The sequence below is a fragment of the Chinchilla lanigera genome, unplaced genomic scaffold, assembly GCF_000276665.1.
Source record: "Chinchilla lanigera isolate Chin_1 unplaced genomic scaffold, ChiLan1.0 scaffold00020, whole genome shotgun sequence".
NCBI classification, from domain to species: domain Eukaryota; kingdom Metazoa; phylum Chordata; class Mammalia; order Rodentia; family Chinchillidae; genus Chinchilla; species Chinchilla lanigera.
In genome coordinates, this window is record NW_004955421.1 from 20,908,801 (window position 1) to 20,921,552 (window position 12,752).

At 43.0% G+C, this 12,752-nt stretch overlaps 1 long non-coding RNA gene across 1 annotated transcript in view; it reads right to left on the reverse strand.

The window, feature by feature from the left end:
* Positions 1 to 7,838: 7,838 nt before the first annotated feature.
* The window catches only part of LOC106148436, an 81,188-nt gene continuing 76,274 nt past the window's right edge, over positions 7,839 to 12,752 (reverse strand). The window contains exon 4 of the long non-coding RNA XR_001233877.1: positions 7,839 to 7,965. This is a non-coding gene — a long non-coding RNA (uncharacterized LOC106148436). The remainder of the gene's footprint in view (positions 7,966 to 12,752) is intronic.

Below are 12,752 nucleotides of genomic sequence, written 5' to 3' on the forward strand. Positions count from 1 at the left end.
AGGAAAGGAATGAAAGGAAAGGAAAGGAAAGGAAAGGAAAGGAAAGGAAAGGAAAGGAAAGGAAAGGAAAAGGAAAAAAATCAGAGAAGTGCCAGGCATGGTGGCACACACTTATAATCTCAGCACTTGGGAAGCTGGGGCAGGAGGATTACTGTGAGTTTGAGGCCAACCTGGGATATAGTGAGTTCAAGACCAGCTTGAACTACATAGTGAGACCCTGTCTCAAAAAAAGAAAAAAATAGGAGAGAAGTAAAATGATTATCCAGAGTCCCAGAGCTGGTGAGACTGGGATTCAAATCTTTCATTCTTCCAGCACCTAACATCACCTGGTCTATAGGTGTGGTCTAGGATGCCTAATTTCTGACAATGTGGCAGGAAAGGAAGGAAATAGTTGGGCTATATTCACCGAGTGCTCAGAGTCTGGAATGCACTATCTGAGCCACCTTGCAAGTTATATGTAAGAATTACCAAGAATTTGGGGGAAAGATCACATACTGAAAGACCACTTATCCTTAGCCTAGTAGAAACGAGGATGCAAGCTACCCAGGTGGGAGGCCACTTCAGAGCCTGAACTAAGGAAAGCAGGCTAAAAGGTAGAGAAGTCATTTAAACATGAAATTCATAGAACTGCACTGTACTTGGGTTTTGAAAGATGGAATTTTAAATCTCTTCTCTCTGTGGACACAGAATAAGCTCTCATTACATGTTACCACAGTGAGCCCAGGCTCTGGACCCAAGAAGTGAATTCGAATCCCGATTCTGTCCTTTAATAGCAGTACGAGTTTGGCCAAATCCTCCAGTGTGACGTGGGGATGATCACAGCACTCCCCTCAGAGGACTGTGGTATTGAGTGGCATTGCAGAGAGGAAGCTCTAGGCTGTGCGCCTTGAGTAGTATAAACAGCAGTAAGGGGTGGGAAGCTTTTGTTAGCGTCATTCTGCTTTACTTGTCTGGTTTTTTTCCCACTTGAAAGTTGTCAGTTTGTGCCCGCTGTCCTCGTTCCTTGCCTCCATCCATGTGGTGACCCTGGGGTGTGTTTAAACAATTGTTTTGTGAGGATTTGGGGGAAAACTGTATCATCACGGGTGTCCCCAACTTGCATGCATCTTACTTATTAGCTTGACTACTATTTTAATATGACTTACTGAGTAGCCAGCATGACCCATGGGTCTACATGACATACATTCTGATTTAAGGAACTCAATTATCTGAGAAACTTGGGACATCTCAGGTTCCAGAAATCTGCCTCACGGGATTAACCTGGTTCACAGGGAAGGTAGCAATTGTATTACCTCCCACCTCAAACTCCTCTGAAATATCAAAGTTTTGCCTCATGTTTGAATTGAGTCATATGTCCAGAAAAACAAAATTGCATTCCTTTGACATAAGACAAATGCCATATGCTAAGTTTATTTTTAAATGGTGGATAAGAACAGGGAGACCATGTTCCAGTCTGAGAAAATATTGATGCCGTGGTGTCAATGAGGCAGGTTATGGTTTAATTCATACCTGCAGATTAAAGAATGAAAAATGAACCCACATCCCCGACCTGACATCTGTGTAAATGGTGCGTAGGGATGGAGGCCTGCCTGCCTGCCTTAATGTTCTCTGGATAAAGTAAATACTGAAGGGCTTGACGTTTTTCCTAAGCCTAACAGAGCTGGTGCAGCTGGCTCCCAGATGCACTGGGAGGGTCCTAGGGGCTGGGAGACAGGGAAAAGGCCAGAAAGTGCCTTGGGGTAGGGGAGTTGGAAGAAGTACAGCCATAGCTCAGGTACTCGTAGGCTTCAGAACTTGTCAAACCCTGTACTGTTGCATTTTGACAAGAAAACATGTTTAAGTACTGGGGGTTGGGGAATCTCGTGGTAGCCCAGGGACAGTGCAGAATCCCTGCTACTCATTGTCACTATCTTGTGCTTTGTGTATTCTTCTTAAGAGTAGGAAAGTTTTATTGGGAAATAGGAATAGCTTCTGAGAGACCAGAGGGGTCCTACAAGTAAGTGTGTTGCCACTGAGGTAATTTCTCCAGAATGTTTTATAGGGCAAAATCGGGAGGTGGATACAAAGTGGGTCAAACTACAATCAACCAATAAGATTACAAGTATAACCACTTAGGTAATATTGATCCAGTAGGAAAGTGGCCACAGAGCAAGGGCATGTGGATGACATCATTAAGCTTGGCTTATCTATGACTTCTAAAACAGGAACATTTTGGGAAGGCATGGGCCCACATACTCCGGTCATCCACTCAGGTATCTGATTTATATCTGCTTCCATCCCATCCCTGTCCATCTCAGTGCTCAGATCTCCTGATATCATCCTCAAGGGCAGACTGGAAGTAGCTCATAAACCCAAAAACGCACATGCCCTGCACCTCAGCTATTCCCCTTCCCATCCACATCCTACTTGAACCTGAGCAAGGAGATTTAGTACCACGTTTGTCATAGCAAGCAATAAGAACAACCTAAATGCCCAGTAACATGGAATAAGGCATGAGTTTGTATAGGATCTAAGTGTTCTCATTTGTAAAATGGGTCCAACATTGGCCACATATTTTATGGAGCTCATTAGGATTAAATAAGAACAGTTCTTGGCAAACAGCAGTCTCTTAATTATTCCTGGTAAAATCACTGTATGAGTTAAGGTTCTCCAGAGGAATAGAATCAATAGAAAATATATGTATAATTATGCAAAGGGGTTATAAGGTAGGCACAGAGGATCAGAGGCAGGAGAGTTGACAATGGTTGTCTGCATGTTGCAGAGCAGAAGGATCCAGCAGCTGCTCAGCCCAAGAAGACGGAAGCCACACAGCGAGAGATATCAAGAATGAAGCACCACTCCAAGGTTGAAGGCCTACAAATTCTCTGGAGAGTCACAAGTATGAGCCCGCATTGGAAAGCTGAAGAAATTGGAGACCTGAAAACCATTGTCCAAAGGCAACAGAAGCAAAGGACACGCCTGCTCAGGAAGACTGGGACTCTTCAAAAACGGAAACGCTTCCTGCTCCTTTCCCTTTTTTTTCATCCAGGCTACAAGCCTATTGGTTGTTGCCACCCATAGTGGGGGTGGTTCTTCCTTGTTCAGTTTGCTGTCCTATATGTCAATCATCCACAGACAAACTCAAAACTGTGCTTTGGTAATCTGATAAGCATTTCTTAGTCCAATCAGTTGACATCATGATTAACAGTCACAACTATTATTATCATTATTATTGCCACTGCAGGGCTTACAGTGCAGCTGTTAAAAAGCATAGTCTAGGGTCTGGGGATTTAGCTCAGTGGCAAAGCGCCTGCCTGGCAAGCTCAAGGTCATGAGTTCGGTTCCCTGTACCAGAGAAAAACCAAAAAAAAAAAAAGCATAGTCTATGTTCTGCAGTAATGGTGATATTATGGGCAAAAAAGTCCAAGTATAAAACAATATGTACATGTACTATTTTTATTTTTATTTTTATATTCATAGCAGCACCAATTGCCTACCCAAAACACATTTGCCCAGCCTGTCTCATTTTGACCAACCTCTCAGGCATTCAGGTAGAACTAGGGAGTACAAATGTGAAGAAACACATTTGGATTTGTTTAAACCTTCAGAAAACAATATTCTATAGTTCTTTTGGATACCTATATGTATATTAATAACATACATACTGTCAGTAAATGTTCAGATCAAATTCCTAAAGAAGCAAGGTGGATAAAATTTGTGTGTATGTGTTGCTTTAATCTGGAAGAATTGAGGGACATACGGACTGGGTGGAGGAAACAGTAACTTATCTCTAATGAGCAGCGGCTGACCTCTAATGTTTCTATTTTGGGGGGGAAAAAATGTCCATGTGTTACTTGTGCCGTTAAAAAGAACCCAGCAGAAGATGTCAAGGTGCTCGATTTCAGCCAGGCCTGTGCCTTTGTTCTGCGCAGGCCTGAGCTGCATCTGTCAGCCTCAGAAGAGGAGGCCCTGAGGGACCTCCTAGAACAGGTGCCCCGTTCCTCGGAGGGACGAGAGCTCTGTGAAAGGAGGGCGCTGGCTCAAGGTCATGCAGAAGAGGCCAGAAGGAGGGGGCAGTGGGGTCCAGATGAATTGCTGGGAAGAAACTAACAGGCACTACAGACCAGCTAAAGTCAAGGGGCCGTGGAGGTTGGCAGAGGATGGGATGAATTAGATGAATATTAAAAGGTTCTGCAGCAGAGACTCACAAAAATTAAAATCCAACCTGCAAGTTTCTCCAGCTTTCCCCATCCTAGTCCTTTCTGGGGCTGTTGGGGGCTGCCTGCTCACCCTCTGGGTCCTTTGATTATGTGCATGTTTAGGAGAACAGAAAGAGAATTTAGAGACAGCAAAAAGAATCTAAAATATTTACGCTAGAAAATACTGAGACCCTTGTGGAGAAAAAATTAGTAAGTCCAGAATGTCGAGGGGCAGAAGTTAGGAGAGAGTCGTGCTAGAGGAGGCTGGGCAGGGTGGAAGGGCTGCAGCAACAGTTGGCCACACTGCAGAGACGGTGGAGTAAAAGCGGGCACAGTCCCTCGCTGAGCTTTGCACAGTATCTCAAGCGACTTCAGGAAAACTTGAAATTGCCCTCGATATTTTCTGGGTGTCAGACTTAGTGTTGTGATAAATGGGACAGCGCCCAAGTTCCTGAAATTTGTATTCAAACTTGCCGGTGCTGAGGGACATGCAAGGAGATAAGAGCTACCTGAAATGCCAAATGCATATGAAGAGAAGGACCCAGCGCCCCCTCTTCAGATTGTACCCCTCAACCCAGCATTGTATGCCTTTGCTCTCTTCCTTTGTTTTAAACAAAGATAAAGATGAGGTAGTGGTTGTGTGAAGCCCACAACTGAATTCCTCTCTTTCGGAGCACAATGACCAGAGGATTTCATAATGGCACCCATTGCCCTGCCCTTGGCCTCTCGTCTCAACTCAAGGACATGTTCTGACTTTCTTTGTAAGCAAATCCTGAGATGGACAAAAATAGTATACACTTTAAATCGTCACAACTCAAATAATAAAGCACACGCACACACGTGTGAGTAGGGGAAGGAAAAAAGCTGACACACGTCTTGCATTTGTGCTGATAGAGTATCAGGTGGGGGCTGAGGGACTTACTTCATTTGGTGCCTTCTTGGAAGAAGTTTAGGATTTTCTATGTTGCTGTAGCATCCACCACAAAGCCTTAGTTTACTTGCTCTTGCTTACCTCACCTGGTGAATGGGTTTGCTATGCTGCATTTGCTGGACAGATAAACACACACGGAGCTGGGCGTGGTGGCGCCTGCCTGTAATCCCAGCACTTGGGAGGCTGAGGCAGGAGGATCATTGTGAGCTCAAGGCCAGCCTGGGCTACATAAGTGAGTTCAAAGCCAGCCTGAGCTGCATAGCAAGACCCTGTTTCGAAAAGACAAAAAAAAGAATACACACGGAGATTTACATTGACATTCATTTGCCAGAGATGACGTGGTTGCCACCTTCTTAGAAGAATGGAAATGATTCCTTTGAATCCCGCCCACGTTGATGAAGAATAAACAACCTTGTTGAAATAGTCGACCTGACCTGGAATGCTAAAAGCCTTTGGTTTGCTCGCTGTAGTGCAAAACTATGAGAAATATTTAATCTTTAAAAATACACAATGGTATCATAATTTTGCTGCTGGTTCAAAAAGTACATGCTCTAACTTAGTATATTTAAAATGTAATGCCATTGTATATTTTCCAAGTGCAAACGGGGGAGTCTGATGAATAGCCAAAGAGCACCAGACCATATCTTATCCTTATAAAAGTGTCTCCCATGAATGTTAGCTGTGTCTCTCAGAACATTCTTATGCGCTCCACAGCAGAGCACACGGACAACGACTCTATAGAAACGTGGGTGCCTACCTGGTGTGCGGTCTGTGTCGGTTCAAAGTGAAGCTTGTGTAAACTTTGGATACCCAGTCTTTTGTTTTTCAGCAAGGAAACAAATCTAAATGTTTATAGTTTTCCAGAACTCTTATATACCTGGGGCTTTAAAATTTCTATTTTTCTACACAATATTTCTCCCTTTTAAAAATAATTAAACCAGATTATTTATATCTTTCTGTTTAAATCCATTTGGATGGTCAATTGAGTGTTTAAAACTGTTAGTTCTATATCATAAAATTGATATATATTCATTGTTAAAAAAAGAAAAAAAATCTGTATGGTGTGTGTTTAATTCAGCTGCAAGTAGCAAAGACAAATATATGGGGATTTATTCTTTCTTGTCAAATCTGGAAGCATGCTGGAGAGTAGCACTATCCCACAGAACTTTCTGCCATGTTGGAAATGTTCTATTGTGTTGTCCGATTCATCCACCTTTTAAGGGGCCTTCCTAGCTGTACTATGTAAACTTCTACTTACAGTTTGCCTACAATGTACATGAATCCCTAGATCCACAAGGGTCTGGGAAATATTTGGGGTTGTTTGTTTGTTGTTGAAAATGTTTGAGGACAGGCAGATAGTAGTCTCTGGTTTTTTTTTTTTAAGTCTCTTTATCTATCATCTATCAGTCTGTCTATCGCTTTTATTCCTCCATCCCCACCCCAAACCTATTATTAATCCTCAGAGATAACTACCACCTATTTCATTGTGCATAACTACCAGGAAAATTCATTTGCATACAAGTATATACACTTTTTTTTTTTTTTTTTTTTGGTTTTTCTTCTGGTACCAGGAATTGAACGCACGACCTTGTGCTTGCCAGGCAGGTGTTTTGCCACTGAGCTAAATCCCCAGCCCCCAGTATATACACTTTTTAACAGCTTTTCTTTTTACATACTCTTGAGAAAATTCCACTTTGCATTTTTACTACATATCTTGAAGGACTTACAGTGACAGTATATTCAGGTCTACAACATTTCGCTTCATTCATTGTAAAATGTACTCTCTGATAGGGTTGTGGCTGCTGTGTTTGTCTCTGTGCCCTAAATGTAGTAGATGGAAAAACTGACCATCACTGTGTCTCATTTTATGGATATACCATCATCTAACCACTCATTACTTCTAATTCCCAAGATAATCTATACCGTCATTTATTTAACCAGCCATTACTTCTAATTCCCCAAATAATTTCCCTCTTCCCAAGAAGAAGCAACCTTGCTTTTTCTCTGAGAACTCTAGAACATTCACTAAATGAGCCATGACCCTGATAATCCAATCTCTTGTCTTCCAAATCAACAAATATTGATTGTCTATATGCTGTTGTGATTCGATTTCCTTGCTATAACAACTCAGATGTATGTGTCCCTTTGCCCTTACTCCAACCATAAAGGTACACGTGGCAATAGAAGCAACACCAGTTAGGGGAAAGTCAAACCAGGTTAAAACAATGATCTCTTAAGAAGAGAAGGCAATCACTGCCTGGTAGATCTAGATGCTCTCTGTGGCCTGGAGACCAATGGAAGGGCACGCTAGACAGGAGGGCAGTGAAGACCTATGGGAAAGGCTCACCACAATTCCCCTGTGGAATCATGTGTAAAAAGCAAGTGTAGTTAATGGAACAGAGAGCATGACAAACCCTAAAGAGGTCACATCTTGGGACTCAACCAAAACACAGCTGGACACCTGGCTCAGCCCCTTCCTAGGTAGGTGAGCCTAGGTAAGTGACCAAATGTCCATGAGCCTCCATTTCCTCATCATTTAAAGGTGTCCTTCACCTCACAGCATTGTTGTGTGACTTAAATGAGACAATGTGTCTCTACCTGTCCTATATCGCTGAGCACACAGCAGCAATCACACAATTAGACCTGTGTGTGTGTGTGTGTTTCCAGAATAATAAGAGCTAGGGCACAGTGTCAAGGAGATTTCAGAATAGAACAGTCACCCACCAGCATTGAATAGCTGAGACCGTTAGGATGTAACTTTACGTGCTTCTGTTTGTCTGTAAAATCATCCCCCCTGAGACAGAGTCCAGTCGTACTTGGGCAGCCCCTCACTGACAAGCAAGGCTGTCTTGGGACCTGGAAGACAGAGGGCAACACAATAAAGTAGGACAGTGTCAGCCCACTAGACAGACGCTCAACACCCCAGATATCAAGACGTAGTTCCCAACCTGAGTCTTCCACTGACCATTCCCACTGGACATACTTTGAGCTACTAGTTAAAGCTGCAAAGTGGACCTGAGAATTCAGATCCAGGGTGTGGGCAGAGGGCAGTTCTACTGGCACTCAGCTGAACAGGCTTAGTTGGTGGGTTTTGTGCACAGGAAAATTTTAAAACCACTGTCCCAAAGGAACTTTTACTGAGCAATTACAACTAAATTGAATACTTTTGAAGAACCCTTCTTATCAAAGTGACCCAGTTGGCTGACACAAGAGTGCAAAGGGGGGTAACACGTGTAACCTCTCCTCACCAGTGGGCCAACAGCACAGGCAATGAGCAGGGATGAAGACGAGCAGGAGCAGCAGAGAAACAACAGAGGGGCAGGAGCGATTCACTCCGCCAGAGGACGCTTGGGAGAAGATGTGCTACAGGGGGAGGCTCGGCGCATAGCTCACCGCGGAGCCAAGATGGCGCGGTGTACGCTCTGAGGCGGTGCTTCTCAGGCTTTACCGCACATATGAATCCCTCAGAGATCCTGTTAAAGCGCAGGTTGTGTCTCAATAAACCCAGGCTATGTTGTCAGGCGATGTTGGTGAGCCGAAGATAGCACTTTGAGCGGCAAAGTTGAAATAGCAATGATCGTGATGAGTTAGATGAAATGTCTGTTCTATCTATTGTGAGGTGGGAACCGCACATGAGGCTGTGGTCTTTATTGACGCTTCTTTTCTGGAGAATGAGCTGACTTTGCTCTTTTCCCCAGGAATATCATTACCATTCTTCTGTAAGAGCACCCTGGGCCCAGCTGCATAGAGTTGCTTGTCTAAAAGGCAACTTCATCCAAAACCCAACATGAGCCATTCTCAGCACTGGATAGACTGGCTGGTACACTCTCCTGGTTATTGTTTTTGCCTGTTTCCCTGTAGATGTTGTGCTTCTTCCCTTCTCCTCAGGAAGACTTTTTATTTCTTGTATTGTATCCTCAAATTAAGACCAAGAGCACGTACGTCCTTCAGTGCACGTTGCCAGGGATCCTCAGGTCTGTCCTCGATGGTAAACCTCAGGCAGCTTCCTGAGACTGACGCTCTTCTCATTATGTTTGTTGGTCTTCAAGAAACCCCCTACACACACACACACACACACACACACACACACAAAGACATAGTGTTGAGGTGGAAACTTTCTCTTGGCCTCCAAACTATCCTGCCAACTGAAGGCAGAGGCTGGAGCAGTGGTATCTGAGTGCAGACTTTGGGGATAAACAACGTTAGGCTGAAATCTTCGTTCTGGCCCTAATTATATTTCTGATCCTCAATATCTTCACATGTAAAATAGGAACAACAAAAGTACCTGTACTTCTGAAAAGAATAAATAAACTAACTTGAGTAAAGAGCATGGTAACTGGTTCATTGTAGTTATTACAAAAAATTTGTAATATCATAATGACGGGACTTATCCGCCACCTCTGCTATAATATCCTTCACCCTACTTCTGTTGCAGTTCCAATCCCTATGAGGACCAAGTGCTCAGCTCACGTATCTAACTCCCCTTTCGACCTCCATATCAACCCTTGTTTCTGGTGGGTGCTGCCCTGGGTTTTGCCTGAAGCGAGCTCCTGCTTGTTTATTCCTTATAAAGCAGTCAATCTTGTTTGCACAGAAGGACAAATACACCCACACAAACCACATGTTTGCGCTCTCACATTTCAGTAGGAACTCTGCAGACAATCAGGACAGGCGGGGGGAAGGCAGTCCGGGGAGAAGCAGTACTGGGTGCTCTTGCCAGCCAAAGGCGTGGCCATGACAACTCACACATGAGTATTACTGAGGTTTTTCTGTTTGGGGTTCGGCTTTCTTAACTAGTGATTAAATCTAATCTGTCTCATATATTTAAAGTAACTAACTACTGTTCTGTGTTCTGGAGTACAGGTTCCTATTGCTGCAATGACAGGTCTTTCAGCTGTTATAAAGCCTTGTCACTTATTCCAAGATTGACTGAGGACCCTCGAGTTGTCTTGAAACATGTAAGTAATTACCCAGTTTATTCTGAAATCTGTTCGTCCTTCAACAATTACCTCTGCGAGCATCTCCACGCACCGTTCGCAAAGGTTCGGTGTAGCACACATATTGGAAAACAGGGCTGGCAGTGTCCTGTTGTGTTGTTTATTGTCTTACAACAGACTATTCCAGGTGGGTAATGGACTATGGGGAAGGGAGAGAAGACTGACCTCCTACTAATTTTCTTTCACACATTGATTTAGAGATGGTGAACTTTTATTTTAAGCTGGTGCTTTCCAAACTTTCAAAGATGTGTGGATTCATTCATGGAATATCTCCTGGTGCCTCCTAGGCATGGCAATGGAGTACACTAGGAATCACAGACACTACCAGGATTCATGTGTAGCAAAGCCCAGGGCAGCCTCTAGCTGTGGCTCTTTCCCCAGCAATGGTACCCCTTCTTTCACTATTTGGGGGCACTTTGGGGTGAATGTCCTCTTCTGAGAGTTTGAAGAGGAGCTAAAAACACCTCTTGGGCCTGGTACCAAAAGTTAAACAAAACAAGCATGAAGCTCCCTGCTAGGGGATTACAATCTAGCGATGGGACAACCTGATGCTAAGTACAGAGGCATACCTAATGAGAGGAAAATAGGAAGCAGTGCTCTTAAGCAGTTGTAGGATAGAACAAAGAGGAAGGTCTGAGCAGGTCATTCAAGGAGAAATCGGAATCACCCAAAGGCCAAAGGAACAAGTACATGAGCAGGTGCAATAGTCCCCTTTCTACCCTGAGTGTCAGGATAGAAAGACCATGAAACTGCAGTGTGGGAGCCACCCCTCAAACTCTGTGCTGAGTGTTTGCATTTTAGACCAAAGGCAATGGAAAGCTCCAAAACGTCTTAGACAGTAGGACCCCAACTCCACCCACTATGGATTAAATGTAGTTTCATCCCACTAACATTCACGTAGAGGCTTAACTCTCCAGTGTAACAGTATTGCAGTGGCGAGGACTTTAAGGGAGCCAATTAAGCCATAAGGGCACAACCTTGGAAGGGGTGAATGTTGGTCTTGTAGGAGTGGGTTAGGTCTCTTGGGTCTGGATCAGATACTGCAAAAAGGAGTTGTAAGAAAAGAGCGTCTAGGGGCTGGGGATTTAGCTCAGCGGCAAAAGCGCCTGCCTGGCAAGCGCAAGGTCGTGAGTTCGGTTCCTGGTACCGGAGAAAAAAAAACAAAAAAAAAAAAAAAAAAAAAAAAAGAAAAGAGCGTCTGGCCCCTGCTCTGCTCACCCTTCTCTTTCTATGTCCTCTCTCACTGTTTGAGCTCTCTCATATATGCTTCAGCCTTAATGTGTCCACATTATGATATTGTCAGAGGTCCTCACAAAAGGCCAACAGATAAAACAAGCCAAGATTTTAGCCTTCAAATTGTGAGCTAAATGAACTTTTCTTTGTAAAGACATCTGACCTCCAGTATTTTATGATAGCAACACAAAACGGAATGAGACACACCTCCTTTTTTAATTAAATGAAATCTTACTTGGAAGACCAATATTTAAAGTAGTTAAAGCAGAACTTCTCAGAAGTGAAGTACAAAGACCTTTTCCTTTTGAGTTACCTTTGAGACGCCTTCCTAGAACTTACTTCCGCAGGGCCCAGATAACTCACCACTGGAGGCCAAAGAACACCACGGATGGCAATGAGAGCTGAGAATGATTTCAGCTAGAGATGAGTGAATAGACTGGGACCAGTACCTGATGCCCAGCTGCTCTAGAAACATGTTTACTCCCATCCAACAGCCTCTCTCCTCCATGTTGTTCTCTAAGCATTGCTTTATGCTTTTACTAAGGGTGCATGTATACTTCACTGTTCGCCATGTTTTCAACTTTATGTAAATGATATGCTACATATTTTAGTACAACTTATTTAGCATTTAATGTTAAGAGATTCACACTGATATATATGTGTATGCACACACACACACACACACACACACACACACAGAGTCTCTGACCTACATGCTTCCAGTTTTCAACTTAACAGTGGTGGGAAAGCACACCTACGCAACCACTCTGTTTTTCGTTTTCAGGGCAGTGTTCAATAAATTTCATGAGATATTCAATTCCTTATTACAAAATAGGGTTGTGTTAGATTATCAGCCATACTAGTAGTTCTTTGCCCATCTATAGGCTAAGGTAAATACACTGTAATTATGGAAATACATGCCAAAATCATCATAAATGTCCTTTCATCATGATTATAAAGTTGAACAATATCAGTTAGGGATGATATGAGGTGATGGAGTATGTCATTCAGTAATGTAGGTGCATTTTCAACTTACAGTATTTTCAACTTACAATGAGTTTATTGTGACATACTGCATTGTAAGACAAAGAGCATATATACATAGGAATATATATATAATAGATATACAAGCAGTATATACATAATATGTATATAATATGTATACAGAGATACAATACAAGTTTATGCATACTTTCCATTATATGAGTATATAATTTGTCATTCTATTTTTTCTCATTTTGAACATTCCTTCAGCAAATATTTTTGTATATATCTTCTTGTGCATCTGGGTAAGAGTTGTTCCAGATTCACCAACAGTGTAACCCTTGGGTCGTGGTGTAAAGGCCTCCTTAACATGACAAGACACTGCCAAACCACTCTGTCTTGTCATAAAAATTTATAGTCTTTCCAAGA